A 25,853-nucleotide genomic window follows, 5' to 3' on the forward strand; every position below is an offset into this window, starting at 1 on the left:
CCCAGAGTCGTCAGTGACTGGACTTAACTGTCAGGGGTCCTTTACCTTTTTAATAAGTAAGAGGGGCAGCAGGGGGAGCAGGAGGTACAAATTACTATCAGGCTCTGCAAAGTTGGCATCCCCAGAGCAGAGTTTGTACTCCAAGAGCTGTGACAGCAGCAAATCCAACAGGAAGATACTATGCAAGTGTGAAATGTATGCAACATCTTTGCCGACTTACCATGGAAGCAGTCCTCAGTAAGAAATACTCATAGGCTTGTTTAGAAGCATTCCCTTCTCCCCAGCTGGTCTCTAACACTCCTAGGAACAGTGCTAGGAACACAGGAGATCTGCAAACAACATCAAGAGAAGGAATGGATTAAGAACAAATAATGCAAAGGCTTGGGTGGGTGAAGCAACATGAGAGAGAGATCAGCACAGGAACAAAAGCAGTTTGCAATTAGTGACTGCTTCAAGCAAAGAGGCAAAGCCCCAGCTCCATGATAACAGAATCTGTGATCTTCTCATTCTAACTTTTAAAACACTCACTTGGTGTGTTGATTTGTTTAGGTTAGAAAGCAGGCAAAGAGAATCCAACATAAAAGCCTCAGTAGTGAGCCTTCTTTGGGCAGAAATGGGCATGATGGTCAACACAGTATCCCACTGAAAATGGCAGCCCTGTGTTGGGTTCTCCCTCTCTTCATGTAGAATAGGTGCCATGGACTTCTTGTAGAATAGGTGCCATGAACTTCTTAGTTCTGAATGTGTTTTATTTCCTCAATAACCTGGGGAGTTCAAGGCATCACTTTTGTTTTACGGAGGAGTAGTTCAAGTACAGATGTAATGTTTGAGAGATCTATTCAGATAGTGGGGTACAAAGCTGAGCTCCAGTTTAAATGCAGCCCTCTTAGCTTAAAAATGGAAAGGAAGAAAAAAGAAACCTAGCACCTTACCTAGGGTTGCTATATTTAAAAGGGGTGTGTGAGAGAAAGATTTGGGGATGTTTTGTTCCTGTATAGAGGGGGTCCTGAATTCCTGATTCGCCCATTGTGGAAACCAAAATATGAAAAGGCAGCTCTTGTGCTTTATAAAGCAGCAAGTGCTTGTTTATTGTTAGAAGGGGGGGGTGCTACCTCCTCAAAATAAAATGCATTTGCCAATTTTTACTGTGTATGGAAATGAAAAACAGGTTTAAAGGAGGGAGACAGAGCAAGAGAGAAAGAGAACAATAAACCAAAAGTGCCTAATTATTTATACAAGCATCTTAATCAAAATGAGGAAACCTGCAGTGTAACTTTCTATGTCGATTGATAAAGCTGGCTCCCACCCTCCAAAAAAGAGGATCTACACCAGGTGCCCTAATTAACAATCCCGGAGAGGATTTCTGCGCACAAACACAGACAGACACGGCTTTATGAACACCTTTTGCACTCCTATGCTGTGTACTCCTATTAACCCTCTGCGCTGCTCTATTTACAAGTCATTTCCACTGTGCATATTTCCCAATGCCTCGGAGAGCAGGCGCAGCTGTAATGCAGCACTCAGAGGCAAAATAACTGCTAACTGAATGCAGGGCTGGGTGGATAAATTCTTCTTTGGTGAACTTCCTCCTGTCCCACTATGTCTTCCAGTGAGAGAAGGAGGGTGCAGAAGGGTGTGGAAAGCAGGCTGCTTCTACTCAAGCATGCTACATGTCACTGCATGAGGACATCATTGGCATTAATAGATGTTTGCATTAGATTTCAGGGAGTCTTTTCGCTGCTCCACACTAAGAAAGCAAGCTTTACCAATGTATTTTGTCTTGTGTTACAACATGGGCTTCAACTGATCAAACTGCTGCCCGACATAACATATGTGACCAAACTGCCTAATGTTGAGCTATCATCTTTTCTGACAAATCAGTGCACATACCTTTTGAAAGCCTTTCAGTGCAGCATCAATGCCTTGCAGCAGGCACTGCATGCATGTGTGAGAGGGAGAGAGGGAGACCCTGTAGGATTTTTATTCCAGCTTCTTTCTCAAAAGGATTGGGGTAGGAGAGAGAGGTTTTCAGTCTTTCCTCTCTGCAGACAAACACTCTATTAAAATACATTAAAAGCTACTGCCTACTAATTTGCTTCTGCCTTTAAAGCATTCTTTAAAAAAAAGTCAACACACAGAAATTTCAACAGCTGGCACAGAAGTGCTAAAGTAACAGTTATTTGTCTAGCAGCAACACTGGGGAAAGGGCATGGTAATAACATAATGCACAATTGCAGGGGGGGAGGGGGACCTCTATAAATTTCATTATGGACCAGAAATATCTACTTCCAGCTTAGCACATCAAGGATGTCACAAACACCTTGTATAATCTCTTCCATCAGCAGCACTAAACCTCTCCAAATCTCTCCTTTGGCAAGCCATTATCTCTCTGCTGCTCCCCAAACACCACCCCACCCAAAAATCAATTTGTTCATTAAAATTACTTTATTAGTTCAGATGCTTTGATGACTTGATTCCTTTACCAACAGGCATTCAATGTTAGTCCTACTCAGAGTAGACACAATGAAGTTGATTCATTATTTTCATTGGGTCTTCACTGAGTAGAACTTAATTTAATTGTATAGGCTATGAATTGTATAGGCTATAAATTGTTTAGAGGAAACAGCAGAATATCTTTATCCTCTATTTCCAACCTTTCTTGAGGACCATTGCTTTTCTCCGAAGAAGCAAGCGTCTTTTAATTTCGTGGCTGCTGTCACCATCTGCAGTGATCATGGAGCCCAAGAAAGTAAAATCTCTCACTGCCTCCATTTCTTCCCCTTCTATTTGCCAGGAGGTGATGGGACCAGTGGCCATGATCTTCGTTTTTTTTTATGGTGAATATGGTCTGAAGCTCAACATCAAAAAAACGAAGATCATGGCCACTGGTCCCATCACCTCCTGGCAAATAGAAGGGGAAGAAATGGAGGCAGTGAGAGATTTTACTTTCTTGGGCTCCATGATCACTGCAGATGGTGACAGCAGCCACGAAATTAAAAGACGCCTGCTTCTTGGGAGAAAAGCAATGACAAACCTAGACAGCATCTTAAAAAGTAGATACATCACCTTGCCAACAGAGATCCGTATAGTAAAAGCTATGGTTTTCCCAGTAGTGATGTATGAAAGTGAGAGCTGGACCATAAAGAAGGCCGATTGCCAAAGAATTGATGCTTTGAATTATGGTGCTGGAGGAGACTCTTGAGAGTCCCATGGACTGCAAGAAGACCAAACCTATCCATTCTTAAGGAAATCAGCCCTGAGTGCTCACTGGAAGGACAGATCCTGAAGCTGGAGACTCCAATACTTTGGCCACTTCATGAGAAGACTCCCTGGAAAAGACCCTGATGTTGGGAAAGATGAAGGGCACAAGGAGAAGGGGACAACAGAGGACGAGATGGTTGGATGGTGTTCTCGAAGCTACCATCATGAGTTTGACCAAACTGCGGGAAGCATTGGAGGACAGAAGTGCCTGGCGTGCTCTGGTTCATGGGGTCACGAAGAGTCGGACATGACTAAGCGACTAAACAACACAATGCAATACAGTAAAAGCTTTAATATTTGTAATTTCCAGACTACTTATTTAAAATGCCTTTCTGGGTTAACACACATACCACATGAGTATCCTCTCTTTTTTTAAAGTCAGTGTTTAGCTGCTAACCTAAAATGTGATTTTTCAGGAGGAATAATTCACACACAAGGTGAATTCCTTCATTAACAGCATACCTTCTATGAAATTTAGAAACATTTAAAACAAGTAGGTTAATGAAGCAACAATATGCGAACTAGCTGATTAATACAAACTTCCAAAGCTCAGTGAGACAACAGCTATTTGGAACTCATTTTTAAGGCAGAGAAATTGTGCGCACAAATTTATAGGAAGACAGGAGGCTGCTATGGCCCTTGCCTATTGATTTAGAACAGAGTCATTGTTTAAAATGAAAACACAGAAAACCCCATACACTTCCAAACTTATTGATAATTGCTTTGGAGAAACAGAGGTCACATTTTCCACAAGCTAGTGTAAAGGACAATATCTGGATGCACTATATATGGAGTTGCCTTGTAGTGGACATTATTCTCACATTGATCTCATTTTCCATTTCCCTTTTAAAACTCTCTTCCAAAGTCCAACAATTCAAAGGGTGTGTGTGTGAAAAATAGGAAGGAAGGAAAATAACTGAGCATGGCCAGGTATAAAGTAAAGAGATGAAAGTGTGTGTGTTTTTGTTCTCTTAAAAAAAGCTCTCTTCCAAGCCAAGCTGCCTATACAGTATCAGGTAAAGGGGAGAAAGAGACACAAAAGGGTAACAGAATGAGTGAAATGGTGACCATTTACCCAGTGCCAACATACAGCCGTTACAGATGACCTCGAGGGAATGCAGCCTAAACAACAATTTTAAACCCCCATTTTAAATTCAAACGCAATGCTTCTTCCCCAGGACTGATGGTGGCAGGCTTCTCAAGGTTTAACACACACACTCCCATGGAAAGTTTGCATTAACTATTTTGAAATCTGGAAGAAAAGGTGCCACCAATTACGGTACATTTTAGAAGGTATAAAAAAATGTGAGTTGGGGGGTGGCAAGGAAACAACGGGTAGTATTATGCAACAAGCGCTTGCTTTATTTTTATTTTATTTCTAAAAGCAATGTTAACTCCATAAGAACCTGCTTGTTTTAGAAACTGGAGCTGCAGAGGGTAAATGGGGACAGTGCTTTTAGCGAAGCTACAAAGCCCTGCAATTTGAAGTTGTTTTCTCAGAAAGGACACAATAAAAGCTGCAGCTGGAGCTAGTAAGAGTAAACCCTGATCATAATGGCAGAGGTTCAGTTGCTTCTTCATGGTTGCTGCATTAAATCTAACAAATTGCGCTCCTGAGATTACCCAACATCAAGGTCTCTATTCCCAGCGTCCAGTTTCAAGACTGTTTCTCACTGACTTACATACACAAGAAATGCCGCGCTCTTTCTACTTCATAACTTGCAATGCTACCAAGTTCCAAAAAGGAAAGCCCAGCAAAATTCAGTATGTTCAAGAATAGAGGTCTTTTGAACCAGGAGCAGGTAACGATAGCAAGGCTCAATGCATACCAATGAAGAAATGGGGAGAAACAGTACACACTAACTGCTCCCAGACTGCAAGGCAGCAAAAGCAATTATTATCTATCGGAATAGAAATTAGGCTCATTTTCTCCTAAGGCTTAAGCAAAGTTCCAGTTCAGAAAAGTCTACCAACACTGACTCAAGACAACTCAGACAATCTTCCAAAGCAACACCTGCCAACCTGGTGCCCTTCAAACATTTTAGACAAAAACTACCCAAATAACCACACCAACTTGTAGAACATACATTTATAAATAACAATTAGATTCTAAATATAATAATTAGATAATTAGATTAAATAATTTAGCAGTATAGCATGAGCCTGTTACCAAATATGAATAAAATAAGAAACTTAAACAGCATAACTTCTTACCGGCATACCTTGGCCCCTCAGAGAGATGTTGCTCAAGGAGACAGAAAGTAAGAAAAATGCGGCAAGAGCGGGCACAGCTGTGGTGTTAGCTGTACCATGTAACTGGTAGCTAATCAGAAGGCGCTGCTAACTTTTTAAAACTCCCAGCTGGTGACGCCCACTTGACTTTCGAATTGAGGAATGCATTACCAATTAGCACACTGGTCAGGGTTGGCCTTGAGACCCTGATAAGGCAAGTGCTGATGCTAAGGTCTGCAAATTGTTTTCTTGTGATCTTCCCAGTAAGGCTAAGCTTCTGACTGAACAGAAGTTTGATATGCAGACTTGGTACAATAGGGAGTTGTAGTTCAAAACATTTGGAGAGCAGGAAGCTGCCCAAAGCTTCTCAAAATCGTATCTCACATGTTCCCACTTCCCCTCTTGCAGGTGGCTTCCCTCTTACAAAACAAGCTCTAGTGGCCAGCCAGATGATTCTGGAAAGGACACTAGCTGGACATAAGCACAACAGTCCTTTCCCACTCACATTTCTCAACAGGCGGCATTCAGAGGCATAGTGTCTCTATGTTGGGGGCTATCATGAAATCTTCTGGTTAGCAAAGTTAATAGTTGTAGCTATGCCATATGTGAAGAACTACTTCCTTTTGTCTGACCCCAGTCAGTTTCACTGGATGAGCACAAGTTCTAGAATTATGAGAGAGCTCTAAACCATATTCTGCCATGGGGTCCAAATCAGTGAACTATGTTTAGCACTTGCCTTCCAAAAAACCACCATCTGAAGTGGGACTGGAGAAAAAGAGCTATAAAATGAATGAATGAATGAATGAATGAATGAATGAATGAATGAATTATGAAAGAAATAGTTCTAAGACCAAGAGCTTAGCAGGAGGATGTGATTAGTTGTTAACGAGAAGCATATGGAGCATGCCCCATGCAACAAGGTTGGAAGAAGCACCTTTGCAATTTGCCCAAGTTCCTCATGTGGCTTTAACGAGCATAGGAAAGGGTGTTGCATGCAGCCATTTGTGGCTAATGGGCCTGGGAAAGTGACTATAGGGATGCATAACTCTATGAGTGTGCTTAGGATTGCAGATTTGGCTGCCTTCTCTGAGTTTCTGTAAAATTAACCAATTGGGCCAGGCATAGGCAAACTCAGCCCTCCTGATGTTTTTGGCCTACAACTCCCATGATCCCAGCTAACAGGACCAGTGGTCAGGGATGATTGGAATTGTAGTCCCGAAACCTCTGGAGGGCCGAGTTTGCCTATGCCTGAATTGGGCATTGGAGGCAACTTTCCTCTGTGTGTTGATGGGCATGCAATGCGAGTCACAATGAAAGGCTTGTTTTGAACTATATATTGTAAGATAATAATGTGGTTTTTTAAAAAAAACTGTATCTATTTAAAAGTTCAAAATTGGGAAAGGAGTACGACAAGGCTGTATATTGTCTCCCTGCTTATTTAACTTATATGCAGAATTCATCATGCGAAAGGCTGGGCTGGATGAATCCCTAGCCAGAATTCAGATTGCCGGAAGAAATATCAACAACCTCAGATATGCAGATGACACAACCTTGATGTCAGAAAATGAGGAGGAATTAAAGAACCTTTTACTGAGGGTGAAAGAGGAGAGCACAAAATATGGTCTGAAGCTCAACATCAAAAAAACGAAGATCATGGCCACTGGTCCCATCACCTCCTGGCAAATAGAAGGGGAAGAAATGGAGGCAGTGAGAGATTTTACTTTCTTGGGATCCATGATCACTGCAGATGGTGACAGCAGCCATGAAATTAAAAGACACCTGCTTCTTGGGAGAAAAGCAATGACAAACCTAGACAGCATCTTAAAAAGTAGAGACATCACCTTGCCAACAAAGGTCCGTATAATAAAAGCCATGGTTTTCCTAGTAGTAATGTATGGAAGTGAGAGCTGGACCATAAAGAAGGCTGATCGCCGAAGAATTGATGCTTTTGAATTATGGTGCTGGAGGAGACTCTTGAGAGTCCCATGGACTGCAAGAAGATCAAACCTATCCATTCTTAAGGAAATCAGCCTTGAGTGCTCACTGGAAGGACAGATCGTGAATCTGAGGCTCCAATATTTTGGCCACCTCATGAAAAGAGAAGACTCCCTGGAAAAGACCCTGATGTTGGGAAAGATGGAGGGCACAAGGAGAAGGGGACGACAGAGGACGAGGTGGTTGGACAGTGTTCTCGAAGCTACCAGCATGAGTCTGACCAAACTGCGGGAGGCAGTGGAAGACAGAAGTGCCTGGCGTGCTCTGGTTCATGGGGTCACGAAGAGTCGGACACGACTAAATGACTAAACAACAACAAATTTAAGAGATATATTTAGGCCTATTTTAATTATATATTTTAAAATTTATTTCACTTCATTTATCTGTTGGAGATCTGTACATGATCCCTTCACACATTTTTTCCTCACAACAATCCTGTAATGTAGGTTATACTGAGAGGCTGCAAAAGGCTCAAGGTGACAGTGTGAGCTTTATGGGAATGCTGTGATTTGAGTCTGAAATCTTAGTGCAGAGGTTTCCAACCTTTTTGGGTCCGCAGCTCCCTTGATCAGCTACATTCTTTCTGTGGCACTCCTGTGGGGCTCAGGAGCCCAGTTAAGTCACCCCTTGCCTGCAGAGCAGACAGCCTCTCACACTTTTTTCGAACAGCCTGCCTTGTGGAGTATTCCCTCAGCCTCCTCTCCTCTCTTCTTGGGAGTCATCAGGGCAGCCATTGCTGCCTATCAACGCCACTTCCCTCTTCCCTAACTCAAACTTAGCTGGGGGCCAGGGAAGCAACAGGGGCAGAAGTGGCAGTGAGTGCTTCAGAAAGTGTTTCTGTGCCACTGTGGGAACATGCCTCCCCAGGGCCTGTATCTATGGTACTTATCTATGATACTAGGATTGTTTTCAGCACTGGTTCCCTGGCTGTGGAATGCCCTCCCTAGTGACATGCACCTGCCTCTATCATGATTAACTTTAAAGAGGAAATTGAAAACATCCCTCTTTACCCAAAACATTTGGTAACTGAAGAATATTGTTTAGGGCACCCTAAAATAATTGGATGGGGGAATGTTTTTAATTGTCAATTGTTTTTAGAATGTTTTTAACAGTAGCTGCTTCCTGAGGTTTTATAATTACAGTTGTTTTTAGCAGTGCTTTTTTCCCAGGGAATGCAGGGGGATGCATATCCCTAAACATTTTGTGAATCTAAGTTTGGTCACATTGAGGGGCAGTATTTCAATGAGTAGGAAAATGAAAGTACCCCTAAGCTTTTTTTTTTCTTTTTTTAGAATGTTAAATCTGATTTAGAATGTCCTTTGCTTTGATTTTTTTTTTCAAATTGTCTATCTGTTTGCCACCCTGGGCTTCACTAGGAGGAAGGCTGGGATACAAATTCCTATGATGATATAGTGTGTGCTGCTGTAACAGGTCACTGGGTCTTTGGAGAAGAAGAAGAGGGAGGCAGCAGCAGCAGTGCCAGGCACTTGCAAGACTGAGAAATGCAGGCTGCACAACAGGACACCCCCTCCTCATTTAGAGCATTTTTGCAGGCATCTGATGCTCATTTTTGGAGGAGTGCCCCTATTCAAACGCTTGTGATGCTATTTGTTTTGCCTGCAGTAGTTAATAGCTACACAAGTGACACATATTTGGGGGCATACTGTTAGCAGGATTTATTCCCCCAGCTTCCATATCTGCTTTTGTAAGGGCAAATATTAATCAGACACACCCCTACAGCTAAAGGGGGTGGGGCAGGAGGGATCTGAAAAGTCTGCTGTCTTACTGCATCATTTCATAGATCTGTCTGCACTAAAGGAACCAGACTCAAATCCTCAGGTCAGCCCTGAACTGTCGTTTTTCTTCCTAGTGCTTTGAGGAGTAAAAATAGTCCACAGCGAATTTTCCAACTGTCAGGCGGCTTTCCTGTGGAAGTGCAAGCAGTTGCCAGGGGAACCACGAGGTTCCCCCAGGTCACGTTATAACAACCAGCTCTAAACAGGCAGCATCACAAATGCTACCATTGCTGTAGCAATCTTGGGATTACCGGAAGCTGGACCTGGACTACAGAACCTGCAGCCTAAGCAAGCGCTTCCTTTGAATGTTACAAGACTTAAAAGTATCGCACCTAGTTGAAAAAAGTCTGAGGGCTGACTGATAAGTACAAATAAGTAGAAACAGGTAGAAGTACAAATAAGTACAATTAAGTAGAAACATGCTTTTCCTGGAGTGTATGGGGCAGCAGCAATAGAGGAAGCTGCTCCAGTGCCTGGGACGGTGCACCCAGGGGCAGGGTGCACCATGCGGCCTCCGGAGTCTGCCTGCCTCCTCCCACTCAACCGCCCTACAGCAGGGGGAAGGCAGCGGGCAGACCGTTTTGCGCAGCGTGGAGCCTGCGCATGCCCAAGCCACCGCGTCTCTCCCAGGAGAGAAGTGTGGCTCGGGCGTGCTGCAGGCCCCGTAGTGAGCACCACCCAGCATTTTGTTACCCCCTTCTGTGGTGGCACCCGGGGTGGCCAGCCCCCACCGCACCCCCTTTCCTCTGCCCCTGTGGTGCAGGTGAGGGGTTGCATGTCTGAACACTTCCAGGATGGGGAAACAACAGCTCATTGTACACAAATAGCTGGCCCTAAAGAAACAAGGTTCTCCCTCACAATGCTATTTTCTGTGTATCATTTTTACATGGGGTATAAATGAATATATAATAACAATAATAATGGGCCTGCCCTCTGTATAGAGATGAAGAGAAACAAATCTGATCATTCCTGATCACAAGGAGAAGAAAGGTTTTATATTTGTTGGAAACTACTTTGAGTGGCTGGGGAAACCCAGACAAATGAGTGGAGTACAAATAATGATGGTGGTGGTGGTGATCCCAAACCCCAGATATTTCCAACAGTAATTCTGAGTCAGACAAGGCCTACATGGCTGTAGGGCAGTGGGACTCTGCCTCAGAGATCTTAGGGACCCAAGTGGGCCTAAGGTCCATCCTGAGGCCCCATCTGTAAACAGACAAAATACTGGGGAAACAGGGCTCTGCAAATCACCCTGGATTCCACTCCTGGGTGGTCCATGAATGTTTTGAACCCCTCAAAAAAGTTCTTTACTCCATCACATCTACAGATGGACAAAAGTCCCTTTCTCCCATGGCACTTCCTGGCAGTGAGGGAAAGAGTGATTCTTCTAGAGGCCATACAACCCAGAATGCTGCAGTAATTCAAGGCTGTGAGCAGCACTAATATGACAGAGAGCAGATGGAACGAGGCCTTAGGACAGATACAAAGAGATATATAATCATAACCTTCCCCCCCCCATGTAGATAATCTCTCTCTCTCTCTCTCTCGGTAGAGTGTGAGATAAAACACAGTAACAGGAAAAAAACCAACTTTACACCAAATCAGACTATTGGTCCATCTAGACTGCCTACATTGGCTGGCAGTGGTTCTCCAAGTTCCAGGCATGTATCTCTCCCATCTTTGCCTGGACACGCCCAAAACAAGGGACCTTCTGCATGCAAGGCAGATGCCCTACTGCCAAGCTATTGCCCTTCCCAGGGATGAGGCAGAAATTCAATTTAGTTCACATTTAAAGGCTAAACTACAGTTCTCACACTTTCCAAAACAATATGTGAACCATGAATATGTGAACAATATGTGAACACAGAACCGTCCTTCGAAAGTCACCCTGATCTGAATTTTGCAATGCAGTTTTCCTGCCAAGTGGCATGCACACAAAAATGTATTACTAGAGTAAAAGTGCACACTAAATTAATATACTGGTGAGAATAACATACCAAAGTGCAACATAAGGGAGAACTGCTTTGCAAAAATGTGTATATTAGGTAAAATTGATTTTTTAAAAAGTTTATTAGACAAAATTCATTCAGGCAAGGATATGCAATTGTGTAACTAAATCAGTAGCAAAGTTTGTATCCCAAGCTATTTGCAATACCTACACATCCAAACTCACACCCACAAAGAGTTTTCAAAGCAGCTTACAAAAAAAATATGCACAATGCAATCCCATCCAAGTGTAGTATCAATAACAGAAATAGCAGGATGTCACAAAGGTGCCAGGTTGATTCAGGCTCAATAAACACACGAGACGTATCCAGCTGTGTTCTTAGATAAATAAGGTATACTATTCATTGTATCAAATTTCACCAGAAGTAATTCATAAAGTTCAACAAACGAACAAAGCAGAAGACCCAGTGGATCAGATCATTCTCTAGTCAGTTCATGCATAAGGTCCATCCATGTAATGGTGTCTATTCCACCTGTTTGTTCATAAAGTCCAAACAATCCACATGAGAGGTTGTTACAGTTCCACAAAATCCTTTCCAGAATATTTGCCTTGTTTCGCCGTCCTGGGCTTCATCAGTAGTTACAGCACATATGTGATACTACAGGACAGTGGATCTTATGGAATAGTAGTAGCTGTATATTACATATACAGTATGTAATATCACATATGTGTTTTAACTACTGATGAAGCCCAGGACGGCTAAACAAGGCCAATATTCCGGAAATCCTTGTCTAGACTCTGTGAAAGGACCATTACATGGATGGACCTTATGCATGAACTGACTAGAGAATGATCTGATCCACTGGGTCTTCTGCTTTGTTCGTTTGTTGAACTTTATGAATTACTTCTGGTGAAATTTGATACAATGAATAGTATACCTTATTTATCTAAGAACACAGTCAGTTATGTCTTGCGTGTTTATTGAATATGCTTTACGTGACCATAGGTTTGGTTGTTGTTGTTTTGTTAAGGTTGATTCAGGCAGCATTTCCTGCCTTGGTCCCCTCATAGTGCTCAGGCAGCGGGCCCAACAAGGACGTGGAGTAAAGGAACCCAGTCAGTCCATGATAGAGGCAAGCTATAAAGATTCACAAAGAACACTTACTGAGGAGTACTGGTTTTAATTTTGTCTCAGTGCTGTTTAGATTTTTAATAAAGAAGGATGCATTGTTGGCATTTTTCATGTATTCTTTCATTTGCTTTCCTCTTGCTGCATGGAATAATTTTTTTAAAAAATAATAATTTGTAAGTCAAGATTGAAATGAACAAACTTGAATATCTGAATCAGTCATTTGTGATACTCTGGTTTCTCTTCAGATCGTATAAATCAGTCATTTGTGCAGCAAGATTTGGGTATAATTCATTGTGTTTTGGTGGTGAGTATTCTGATAATGGGACCTGTGTGTACTGCTTTCCTCCCATGCTAGGGAGGCACAATGATTACATTCAGTCTGATTTTCAAACAAACAAACCCAATTTCAATGGAATATGGGCATCCTCCTGTTTTCACACCTGCAAATTTTCTAGTACAGTTCTAACCTCAACAAAATATAGCAAGGAGCGAGCATTTTAGGAAGAACTGCATGCAAAAAGGTGAATTTCTGTGCAGTTAAAAAGAATTGCAGATTGATGCCAGAAGCAGGACGAAATTGACTTATGAATGAATAAAGACATGTGAAACTGACACAATCTAGAAGACTGAATCCCCTGCTGCTGATGTTTGAATGATCCTCTTACCTGCTAGAATTTCCTAGAAGCCTACAAATGAGGTAATGATTCAATTAAATTTAGGAGTCAGGGGCAGGTGTTGTAGATTTCAATAAGGCCTACCATACTTTTCCCACCCCATCCACTGGAAGAGGATTCAAACACTAAAAGCTCTGCATTTTGGGTGCAGATGAAATGTAAGGTTTTAAGAGCAAACATAGTGGATTTTTCATCCACAGTTTTGTAATTGGCACAAAGGTACATTCCACAGTGTTGAGTACTAGATCAGCCATCAGGCTTGCTTGTTCACACATTATCATGGGAGCTGTTGACTTTTTAATTTGCATGTCTATCCCCATGCCCCACCCAAGAGTAAAAAATTAAGCACATTGCTGAAAACCTGCCCCAAGGAATTGGAGTCAGGAGAGGTGGGCAAGATATATTGGTAATTTCCACCAAGGCAACAATCAAAATTGCACCCCTGGATTCATTGTAAAACACACTTTGGGTGCTTGTGCCTTGTTTCTTAGTGTCCTGAAAGGTTTCTGATCACAGGCTTTTTTGCTGGCTGAACCAGGGCTTAAAATGCAACCTTTGACTTCTTTCTGCCTCTCTCCATCTGCAACATGGCAAAAGCTTCGAGTCTCAAAGGGTCTTGTAGAAGAGCCTAAATTCATTCACATTTGTAGAGCGATTTGAAATTTATAGTGAAAACTGCTATGAAAGTGCTAAACATTCTTAGTTCTCTTCTTCCACTCAAAAGATCTGTAATATCTGAACTCTCAGAGTGCCTGATGTTCCTCTCTCACTGCGTCTTAACAGCCATTGATTTGTTGCTCAGTGGACATGCGGGGGGAGGGGGTGAGAACAATGTTAGGGGAACACACACTCACATGCACGTACACACACACACACACACACACACACACACGAAGACTGAACCAAGAGGCAAAACTGAAAATCATCAGGAGTCCACAGCATTCTGTTCCTAGAGAACTGGACACCATCCAGCTTTGAAAACAAGAAAATTTTGAGGTGGGAAAGACACAAGGCTGTGGCCCCAGCAGTGCTAACTTCAAGTTTTGTGATGTCCTTAAGCAAAATGCCCTGAATATTTCCCTTCTTCCTGACCTGTCTTCTTCTGGGCCAATCTGCTCCACTGCCCAGGAGGAGATGCTAAGGCAAGTAGAACCTGCTGCTCCATTTCCCTTGCTCTTGCCACTTATGGAGAGCATAAGAAGAAGCCTGCTGGATCATGCCAGTGGCCCATCTTAGTTGGCAACCTTTTGATGATAAGAACTGTTCAACAGTGGAAGGTACTACCTTGGAAAGTGTGGACTTCACAGGAGGTTTCTAAACACAGGTTTGGGTCCCTTCCAATGTTGTAGTTCTATGATCCTATGATTTTTTATTACTATAATTCAAGATTTGGACAGTATTGTATTCATTTGTTGTGGTCCTTTATTGATAGTCCTAATGAAACTATGGGGGACACGGGTGGCGCTGTGGTTTAAACCACTGTGCTGCTTGGACTTGCTGATTGGAAGGTCAGTGGTTTGAGGCCCCGCAATGGGGTGAGCTCCCGTTGCTCAGTCTCAGGTCCTGCCAACCTAGCAGTTCGAAAGCACGAAGTGCAAGTAGATCAATAGGTACCACACCAGCGGAAAGGTAAACGGCATTTCTGTGCACTGCTCTGTGCTTCGCCAGAAGCAGCTTAGTCATGCTGGCCACATGTCCTGGAAAAACTGTCTGCGGACAAATGCTGGCTCCCTCGGCCTGTAAAGCAAAATGAGCACCGCAACCCAAGAGTCGTTCGCAACTGGAATTAACTGTCAGGGGTCCCTTTACCTTTGCCTTAATGAAACTATAGTGATTTTTCTTTCTTTTTCATTTCAGAGCAGAAAAGGATTTGAAATCTCCACGAAGCTGTGATGTCTACAGTGCCCTTGGACAATCACTATCTCTTAGCCTAAGACACAACAACCTTGCTGCGAGAATAAAATGTACAAAGAGAGAAAATTGCTACGGAAAAATGACCAAACCCCTTTATCTGTTTATATCAGGAGCACCAATCCGCCCCAGCAACCCCCATGGGTGGGACAGCAACCAATTATTCCTCCCTATAATACAGCAAGAGATGGGGAAAATAAACATCTGTAACTACACAGTTTGTAATATAGCACAGGCAAAAAAGAGGTGAAAGGACACTAGGAATAAAAATATACACCAACAGCCAAGAAAGCAGGCATCTCTACACCTCCATGCTTTGATTGCTACGTGGTTTATCCATGGAGGGGGGCAGTGCTACCTCTCCCCAGAATCCTAAATGCATTTATTCATGTTTAGGTTCACGGACACAAGAGGTTCAGAGTGATCTCTGAGTCTGTTCCTAATTGAGTGTGGCTGCCAAACTCATTTTTCTGAAGGACAGTCTTACTGGGCCAGTCAACAGCTCAGCTGAATGCTGTTTGCTCTGATCCAATGATGCCAATTTCACAAGGCTTGGAAACCCTAGAAATACAATGATAACATAAACCAGTGGTTCCAAAACTTTTTCAGGCCACCCTTTCCCCCTCAAACTCATCCCCAGTGCCCCTTGCCCTATCCTGTAAAAAGCATTAATCAGAATAGTGGTTTGCATGATCCACTAAGGAAGATAATAACACAATAAAATCTAGATGCAGGTAGGTAGCCGTGTTGGTCTGCTGTAGTCGAAACAAAATTTTAAAAAATCCTTCCAGTAGCACCTTAGAGACCAACTAAGTTTATTCTTGGTATAAGCTTTCGTGTGCATGCACACTTCTTCAGATACATGCACACATGTGCATGAACATGAAAGCTCATACCTATAACAAATTTAGTTGGTCTCTAAGGTGCTACTGGAAGGATTTTTTTTTATTTTGTTTCGACAATAAAATCTAAAACAATAGCAATTCAGCCTGGACATTGAGATCCGCTTCTGAGGGCCTTCTGGTGGTTCCCTCACAGCGAGAAGTGAAGTTACAGGGAACCAGGCAGAGGGCCTTTTCAGTGGCCTGCCCTGTGGAACGCCCTCCCACCAGATTTCAAGGAAAAATCAACTACCTGACTTTTAGAAGACATCTGAAAGAAGCCCTGTACTGGGAGGCTTTTAATGTTTATGGGTTTTTGTGATTTAATATGTTATTGGAAGCCATCCAGAGTGGCTGGGGCAACCCAGTCAGATGGGCAGCATATAAACAATAAAATTATTGTTATTATTTATTTATTTATTGCACATTTATTCAAAATCCAATTGAAACTCTTTGGTTTAATGAAAACTGTTGAATTTGATCCAGTTGTGCCAGCTTTTCAAAGCCTTATCACCATTTGCACATCCAGCACCCCCTTGCCATCCCAACCCACCCTAAGTAATCTCCCCTCCGGGGGGGGCGTGTTACCACACCCTTGGGAACCACCACTATAAACAAAGGAGTTGTGGTGCATTTTTGTGATCAGATGAAGAACTTGAGGGTGCTGCTGGACCCAGCCCTGCTTTTTGAGGAGCAGGTGTGTGTGTGTGTGTGTGTGTGACCAAGAACAGAAACCAAATGCAACCTAGCGGAGTAGGAACCACAAGTGCTAACAAGCTTTTCATGTACTGTAATAGGTAGCGAATATCCTTTTACTGAGAAACAGAAACTTCGTTTCTGAAATAAAGGCATCAGAGTTTGCTAGATGTAATGAAAGTGAAAGAAAGGCACTGAGGATTGTCTGAGAGAGAAAGCAAAGAAGCACCACTGTTTCTATTTGTTTAGCTATGCATATCTGCAAAAAGCAGAAGACAACTAGTGAGCCTGGGACATGTACCAAAGATAAAGCTTCATCAGACCAGTGCTTCCCCCCCCCAAAAAAAATTATGTTTAGGGGTACTCTCATTTTTCTATTCATATTGAAATACTGCCCCTCAATGAGGCTAAACTTAGATTCACATAATGTTTAGGGGTATGTGTACCCCTGCGTACCCACAGGAAAAAAACACTGCATCAGACATTGTGCAAGTTACACCCACCGTGCCTGCCTTAAAAAGAGATGGAAAATATCCAGCTACAGGTCATGAGAACATCCCAACAGTCAGTAATCAAGCTGACCTGCAAAACCTGACGTTCTTGGTGTAATTCAAGTTTGCAATCCAATTCCGAATCTGTTTCCACCCAAAAAAATACTGAGGCAGGCTACCAGTACAGTACAACTTGAATGACTGTGCCATGTGTAACATGGTGGACTCAAAAATATAATAGAATTGGTGTGTTTGTGAAAATTAGACAAGTATTGTCTCACAACTCAAGCTATCAGCAGGATCAAGGAAAGCCAAGGAAAGCAACTTATGTAACACTTGTGTGTAATATGGACATCAGCTGTGATCATGAGCAATGATTCTTCAGTGCTAGAGCCACTCAGCCCACCTCTGTGTTTTGTGAAGTTTTGCCAAGTTAGATATAATGGCAATAAAAGCAATATTCTCTGGGAATATTGGAACAATACAGAGAATTATTATTTACATATTTTATAGGCTGTTTCACCACATAAAGCCATCAAAGGAGGGAAAAACAGAATAAAAACACGGAAGCACAACCTCTAAGAACAGGAAAATCAAGCCTGTGAGGTAGGTTAGGGCCAAGTTCTTTCTGTTTTTACTGAAAGATCAATCCCCTTTGGTTATATTTTTTCTTTAACAAAAAAGTCTGACTAGTTTCATACCTTGTTGTTGTTTAGTTGTGTCCAACTCTTCGTGACCCCATGGACCAGAGCATACCAGGCACTCCTGTCTTCCACTGCCTCCCGCAGTTTGGTTTCATACATTATGTACCCTTAAAAATAGTTCCTGTTTTTTGCTTTCAAAGAAGCACATGTATGTGAATAGCTAAAACATCTTGCTACTCCATCTCATTTTAATTGGGTCTGCCTAGGCATCTCAGCAGCTCCCACAGTTGGGAAATGCAAGGGAGGGCAGGAGAGCCTTGCCTCCCCCACCCTTAGCTAAGCCCAGCTGCACATCAACCTCCCAGCAAATGTAGCTGGGAAGAGGAGTTCAGCAGGGGAGGGGGATTCTTTAAATCTTCTAAGTTATGTCACATTGTTGCTCAATTCCATCTTTTTACATTTTTATTCATGTATTGTGGTATCATATGCATTGTAATTTTGCTGTTATTTTTATAGATCATAATTTAGTAACGATTCACCATAATAGCCGAGAGTGAATTTCTGTTTAATTGTGCACAATTATATTTTAACAAATTAATGAATATTGCTTTTTTGATGTAAGTTGTTTATTTTAAGTCATATTTTTTTATCATGACTTATTTGCCTTGGGTCTGATTGTTGTAAGGTGTGTGATCTTGTATATCTTGTTGTTTCTTCAGCTTCTAAACCGCCTTGTGTATAACAATGTAAAAGTGAAATGAAAATAAGAAGATTGTTTTTTAACACAAAAATGTAACTGTAAGCTGACTCCAGAAAAAGAGGCGCCAGAACACATCATGAACACCTCCCTTGTTCTCCAACAATGACAATGGAGCCCACCTGAGAGGTGCTGGAACTGAGTTCCTGTGAGTTCCAACTGAAAAAAGCCCTGTCTTTAGATATTAATAGCTTTTACTGGAGAGTGTTACAAAATTTCACATTTTGTTTTTCCTTTATATGTATCTTCCGATATACATGAAAATGTAAAATGTCATCAACTCTGCACCAACAGATACTGGAAGTAGCTCTGCCTGCCCAGAGGGGATGTTTCACTGGTCCTGGCCACCTCTCAGGGGGCAGAGACACCTGCGTGTCATGTGTAGGTCATGTGACTTTGTCCTGCACTCAGCTCTCCATCATCAACCAGTCTCTCACTCTGACAAAGACACTTTCCACCATTCTTTCCTCTAAAATGTGTGAATCTGCAGCCCCCACTGTTAACACTTACTTTTTAATGGGGAACCCAATTATTTTTACACATATGCAAACACTATATCTGGCAGAGTATACAAGCATTTCACACACTTGGAATATCAACATTTAAATAGCAACTAGCATGTAGGAAACAGCCCTACGACGCAGACATGGCAAAGGAAAAAAAAATAAGACGAGAGCTAAGCCCCATGAGGAGAGATTTCGCAAAATGCAGTGGAAAGAAAACCAATTATTGTTTCCGCAAAGTATTTGTAAATCCATTTCAGAAAAGCAAGAGGGAACATATAATACTGCATTACCAAGCTGTTCTGAGTTTTGCTTATGTACATTTTAAGATCTTTTAGATATCTTTTCCCTATAATCCCCCCCCCAAAAAAAATACTGGCAGGCAGATATTAATTGTTCAGAATGTAAAATGCACAAATTTAATGCTTCTGTCAGCTTTATTTTTTTGTACACCCCTGAGTTTAATGCACGGATTTATTGTATTATACAATCATAGTTTAACAAACTGTAATCCACAGCAAAGTGGTATTAGTACAGGAAAGTGTTGATGCCTCTAAACTGGGACTAATTAGTCTCTCTCACATGGGAATAACTAGCTTTTGCTGGACTAGTAAAATCAGGCTTTTACTCCGGGAATGCCAATGTGATTGCAGGAAGAATGTGAGGTGGAAGCCTCTCTCTCCTTACCTCCCAATTCCCCACCCCCTTTACTCACCACCACCCAACATTTAGCAGCAGTGCAAGTTTCCAGGTCTAGAGTTACTGCCATATCTCTAGTCTGGATGTTATGGAGATTTATTTATCTTTGAAAAATAGTTATATATTCATTAAAAATATCAGAATGCTTTGCAACAAATATATATATATATATATATATATAGAGAGAGAGAGAGAGAGAGAGAGAGAGAGAGAGAGAGAGACATTAAGGGACACAGGTGGCGCTGTGGGTTGAACCACAGAGCCTAGGACTTGCTGATCAGAAGGTCAGTGGTTCGAATCCCCATGACGGGGTGAGCTCCAGTTGCTCAGTCCCTGCTCCTGCCAACCTGGCAGTTCAAAAGCACGTCAAAATGCAAGTAAATAAATAGGTACCGTTCCGGCGGGAAGGTAAACGGCGTTTCTGTGCACTGCTCTGGTTCGCCAGAAGCGGCTTAGTCATGCTGGCCACATGACCCGGAAGCTGTCTGCGGACAAACGCCAGCTCCCTCGGCCAATAAAGCGAGATGAGCACCGCAACCCCAGAGTCGGTCACGACTGGACCTAATGGTCAGGGGTCCCTTTACTTTTTTATATAGATATTAGGTAACTATTATGGAGGTATTCTTAATTGCCTGCATAGCCCTGGCAAAATAGGAAAGTTTTCAGCAGGGATTTAAAAGTTGGTTCAGAAGGCTCCTGCTGAATCTCTGTTGGCAGAGAACTGGGCCAATGGCTCTACTCTGATCTAAGTTGCTGAGGGCTTTGCATATTAATACAAGGACCTTGATCTGAGCCCACCATGACTTCCCAAGTTATTGCCTGTGTTTTGATTTATTGATTTCTCACACACCTTAATGCAGTAAAGCTTATGATTAAACCCAGCCCTCTCTCCACCACCTACACTTTGTTGTTTCCCCAGTTTTTAATTTTAGAAAATATACTCCTCTGGGCATCTTGTACGCTGCAAAGGGACAGACTGCTGGACCCATCAAGGAGCTCCAGCTTTTCCACCTGCCTTGATCCACCCCTGCCTGGGACCCTTTATAAGGTGAAGAAGCCACTTAAGTATTCTTATCTTCTCTTAACATTTTTATAAGCAATGCTCCTGGCCTTTTTGGCAGGAACACAGATGGATTTGATTTTTAATGCTGTTGATGTGTTTTGAATTGCTTTGTATCATTTGCATTGTCTGTGTTTGCATGATTGTATTTGTATGTATCTGTTTATTTGGGGGTGAGTCATCTTTTGAACCTGTTTGGCTGAAGCTGGTGGTGCATAACATAACATAAGTCATTGATGGTGTGTTAGGTCCTGTGCAAAGCAAACACAATTTAACTGGGCGAGTGGGGCAGAGGGAGGCACCAGAGTCATTCAACTAAACCTGAGAAAATATGAGGTTGGGCAGAGTTAGGTCAGCAGAGAGAGGATAACCGCCACCTAGGAAAAACGGGCCCTAAGCCAAGTTTTAAAGGAGGAGATAAGAGACTGGAAGAACCCTGGGCTCCTTTGGGAGGAAAGGCAGGATATAAATTGTATAAATAAGCAGTCGTTTTGATGGACTGATGGAGGGAGATGTTTCATGCACAAGAGAGAAACATGGCTGAAGACACGGAGGGCGGAGTGACAGAAAGAAGACAAACAGGGAGCAGAGAGAAGATGATTTGCTATGAAGCAGAAAGAAATAAAAGAAGGGGTAGGGAGACGAGAGCAGAAGTTGATATGGAAGACAGGAGCACCTTATTAAAGCCCTCATGTGCAAGGAGCGGGGGGGGGGAGGGAATCCTGGTGTGTAACGCACGTACACACGCAGGTATGTGCTCAGAATAGAAATGGCTTCCCCGTTAGGCGAATGCTACAAAAATGCCAAGGATTTCAGGATTTTGAATGGCATTTGTTTTGCACCGAGCATTATGTTTTACAGATTTCCACCATGGTATGACTTTCAGCGGCCCCTCCTCACAGCTCCGACTCATCTAGTGGCAGAAGATTGAAGCAGACAAGTGTGAAAGAATCATATCGGGCTCAGCATCATTAGTCTCGTTTTAAAAGCACAGGAGTTGACAGCTCTGAGGAAGCCCAACTTCCTATTTGCCCCCCAGGGCCCAGTTTTGGGGTCAGCAAGGTTATGGAGGAGATTGTCTGCTCAAGAATGTATCAAAAATTAAACAAGAGGGAAGGTTTGGTTATTCTTTTTTTTTTTCTTGCAGAATTACAGAAGCTGGTTATGCAGTAAGATGGAAAGGATGAGAAAAGCTTAAATGCTCATGTTGAATATAGAGCAAAAGAGCAATTCAACTTTACCTTGATAGAAGGAGTGTATTATATTTATTTTATTATATGTATAATTACATTATTATTATATTATTATTACAACATTTAAAAACATAATTATAAAATACTCTAAAATATAAAATTATAAAATACACACAGAAACAAACTAGTTAATACGATAGTAAAAAATGCATTAAAACACATTTAAACCCAGAATTATAGTGTGCTTAAAGTAAAATACTGATTATAGAACTGCATCATTACACACACAGTTCTAAAATTGGGAGAGTGAGAGAGATAGAAATCTAACAATATTCAAAATTGAACTACAATCAGTAAATTTATTCTTCATATAGCCTATCATTAGCAGGAAAGAAGAAGACTCCAGCCTGGCAACTGTGTCTCAGATCTAGGAAGCAACAGCCAGGCAGAGTAATGAATAGGAGGCTCACAGAGGCATTCAGGAAAATGTGATGAAACAGCAAAGCAGCCATACTGGGAAAATGGTGAAATATCCAGAGGTGTTCCATTGCCTCCAAAGTACACTACATCAGGGGTTTCCAAACTGTGGTCCATAGAACACCAGTGGTCCATGAGTTTCATTTAGATGGTCCACAACATGCCCATACGAAATATTCATATTGATTTTTAATTGTACTTTATTGCTTCCTTTATTTATTATATTATATTGTATTATGATATGAATGCTAGGGAATGCAGATTGCAAAAAAATAAAATGCAATATAAGAAATAAAATAAGCAATGAAAATTAAATTAAAAATCATACAGCACCTAGCACAGCACATTACAATTGCTAAAACAGGCAGAAATATCACTAAGCATTCTGCCAAGACTACCAGCAATTTTCAAGTGGTCTGTGCAGGGGCAGGGTTGTTTGGGAACCACTTTGCCACTGTAAATTTATTTATGGGCTCAATATATTTCCAGAAATAAGCAACAAAAACTTAAAACAAAACAAAACACATGAGCATATCTTAAGCCAAGCATCTACTTCCTGTGTATTATCCTGCACTGTGGTGGTATTAAGCTTCTGTGATGGTATTGGCTGCTTTTGGACACATTATATGGTTTAGCATAATGTGAGTCTTAGGTTCCCCAGCTCCACTTCCTCCTTTAAGCCTCTGATCACAATAAGATTTGAGGCTTTTGTTAACTAACCATGATGTTATGTCCAAACCAAGATAATTGTGATTAATCTTAACTATAGTTTATGGAAACAAGCCTAATTAAAGATACTGTGTATGTAGCTGTCTTCTTTCAACAAACCACTGCTAAGGTTAACCATAGTTTAGGGTTCGGAACCAATGCTGGCGTGCAGTGAATTCAAAAAGGATGCAAATGCTCCTGATCTTTTTGCAGCCACACCAATGGAAGAAGGGGGGGGGGAGGACACCAAGCTAAAACTGAGCTTAACATCCAGAACAAACCATGATGGTGCCAACTTCACAAAACATTGTTTAGTTAATCTTAAGAACTTGCATCATATCTATGACCTCTCCCGCACTTTACTCATCACTTTGATCACAGATCATTCAAAACACAGTTTCCTGCTACTCAAAAGACTAGCTGGGAAATGCTGTTGCCTCTGACCATTCACTTGCCTCTGGACGCACACATGAATAAAATCATGTTTCCTGGCAAGATGCCATTGATTGGTTGCATTCTCTGGGGAGCAGGCTATGTGGTGGTTCAACTACAGCACCACTTCCTAAAAGGCGAGAACAAGGCATGCAGCAAGTATCCCTCCTTTCTCTTTGCCTGTCTCACAGCTTGCTTGCTCAGAGGGGGCAAAAAGAATATGCAATAATACTACAGAAACTTCAGGGGTTGGTAGTCAATCCCTTATTGTGAAACTGATTTTTTATGGGGATCTGCTGTGGAACCAGGACTCACCTTAGCAGACTAAACCCGACCACACGAAAAGGCAGCAGTTTTCCATAAAGCTTATTTATGCCCTGCCTAGGAAGCTCCATGCCAATTGCTGTCATTCCTCTCGGGTTTTTACACAACTGCACAAGCACAGTTAAGTTACATGGCCGGCGCTGTTTCTCACTGCAGCTACGACACTGATTTTTGCTCTCACTTGCAGCTACAATGCTGGGGCAATCCAGTCAGGAGGACAGGTTACAAATAATTTATTATTATTATTATTATTAATTGTTCATTGTGAAATAACAGGGCAGTCAGGTGCTCTGTGTTTTTAAGATTGTTATTTGTTTACTTCATCTGTTCTTGTTTCATTACTGTAATGACTGTTGAAATGTATTCTTATAACCCACATTGAGATCAATGTATTTGTTATTTATTTATATGTAAAAAAATATTTACATGTCACCATGTCATAAAAAGAAATCAAAGCAGTTTACACCAGTAAAACATTAAAAAAAAAAATTCCATAAAAACCATTAAAAAATCAAAGAGTTAAAAACAGACACCAATTAACTATTGTGGAAGGATATATTCTTAATTGTGTACACAGCCTTGGAGGAACAGAAAAGTTTTCAGCAGGCGTTTAGAGGTTGACACAGAGGGTGTCTGTTGACTGAGCAAAGGACACCAAAGGCTCTATTTTGCATTGATGTCAAATGAGCCTCATGAACAACAATGAAAACAATGCTCCTGCAGGTTATCTCGGTGAATTGGGATATAAGGGTTAAGGCGATCCCTTTGATGTAAGGTGGAATCAAAAATATGTTAATAAACAAATAAATAATAACAAACAACAATACAGGAGAGAAAAATAAAGGATTTGTAAGAAGGCAAAATGGATAATGCTGGATACAAAGAATTGTATACAGTCCAGAAGGTCTTCCTTTCCACCTAGGAAATACTTTCTGCATGGCAAAGAAAGTTATTTGATGGCTCTCAATTACACACCAGTTTCCTCCTTCCTACCACTAACCCCTCACATGTTTAGTTTACCTAGAAAACTATCATTAAAGGATATGCTGGTGTTAGTTTCGTTGAAGATCATCATGCATCCCCTGGACTTGTAATATGTTTTCTGTTTATTATGCACTAAGTCCAAGCCACGGAATCCAACGCTGCTCATGAGCTGAAGATTTAGTCTGTCTTTAGAATATGCAACATAGCAAAAACGAGCTGCAGATGAGGGGCTCCGAACTGCAAACAAATGTCAACTTCACTGATTAGTGGTACTGCCAGTGTGAGGAGGCGCAGTGCCCAGACTAGTGTAAATTAGATTTAAATTGCCAGCTCTGTGTAAAAAGCAGGCCTCACATAAAGGATTATGTGAAGGCCAAGGTTTCACAAAGAGTCCACTGGCACATTCACAATCCAGCTTTGTGTACTCATTAGAACACGGAGCTAATCACTGCTGTTTGCAATGGCTTCAGGACTACAAATTTTTCAAGGCTGAAACTCCCCTCCCAGAACTCAAAGGGGCTTGAGGAATGGGGAGGGGGAGGGACACACACAACATATATTCCTTTTCTACAGCTTCTGGCATGCATAGATTTGGTTTCACCTCCCACCATCAACTCCCTTCAATCCAGTCATCTGAATGAAATGCAGTCTTTAAAAGAGGAGGGGGAGCCCTCACTAAAGCAAAAGGAAGAAAACACTATTTCATTACTTTTGTACAAAATTAGGCATTTATTTATTTTTTTTTTGCTGGGAAGTGTCTCCACAGTGACCTACTTCTTTTCCACAGTGAGTGGCTCATTTATAAGGACACTGCAAGGCATGTGCACTGCAACAACAACAAAGAATTCCAAATCCATCTCTACTGGTAATGAAAACGAAGGAAGACCTTCTCTATTATAAGAGTAATGAAGACAGACAGACACAAGCATATGTTTACAAGCTGGAACGTTAAAGAATACTCACACCAGCAGAGAGAGAGAGAGAGAGATAGAGAGAAAGTTTGTGTGTGTGTGTGTGTGTGTAATCGTGTAAGCTGGATTTTCTCTTCTTTTTCC

At 41.7% G+C, this 25,853-nt stretch overlaps 1 protein-coding gene across 2 annotated transcripts in view; it reads right to left on the reverse strand.

Annotated features, from left to right (window-relative positions):
- Positions 1–25,853, reverse strand: part of NEXMIF (neurite extension and migration factor) — a 226,448-nt gene that overhangs the window by 98,475 nt on the left and 102,120 nt on the right. For both annotated transcript variants that reach the window (XM_081846900.1, XM_081846899.1), the window contains exon 2: positions 221–329. The gene's annotated coding sequence lies outside the window, so the exon portion shown is untranslated. The remainder of the gene's footprint in view (positions 1–220; positions 330–25,853) is intronic.

Source organism: Podarcis erhardii (genome assembly GCF_964252035.2).
Source record: "Podarcis erhardii genome assembly, chromosome: Z".
NCBI classification, from domain to species: Eukaryota; Metazoa; Chordata; class Lepidosauria; order Squamata; family Lacertidae; genus Podarcis; species Podarcis erhardii.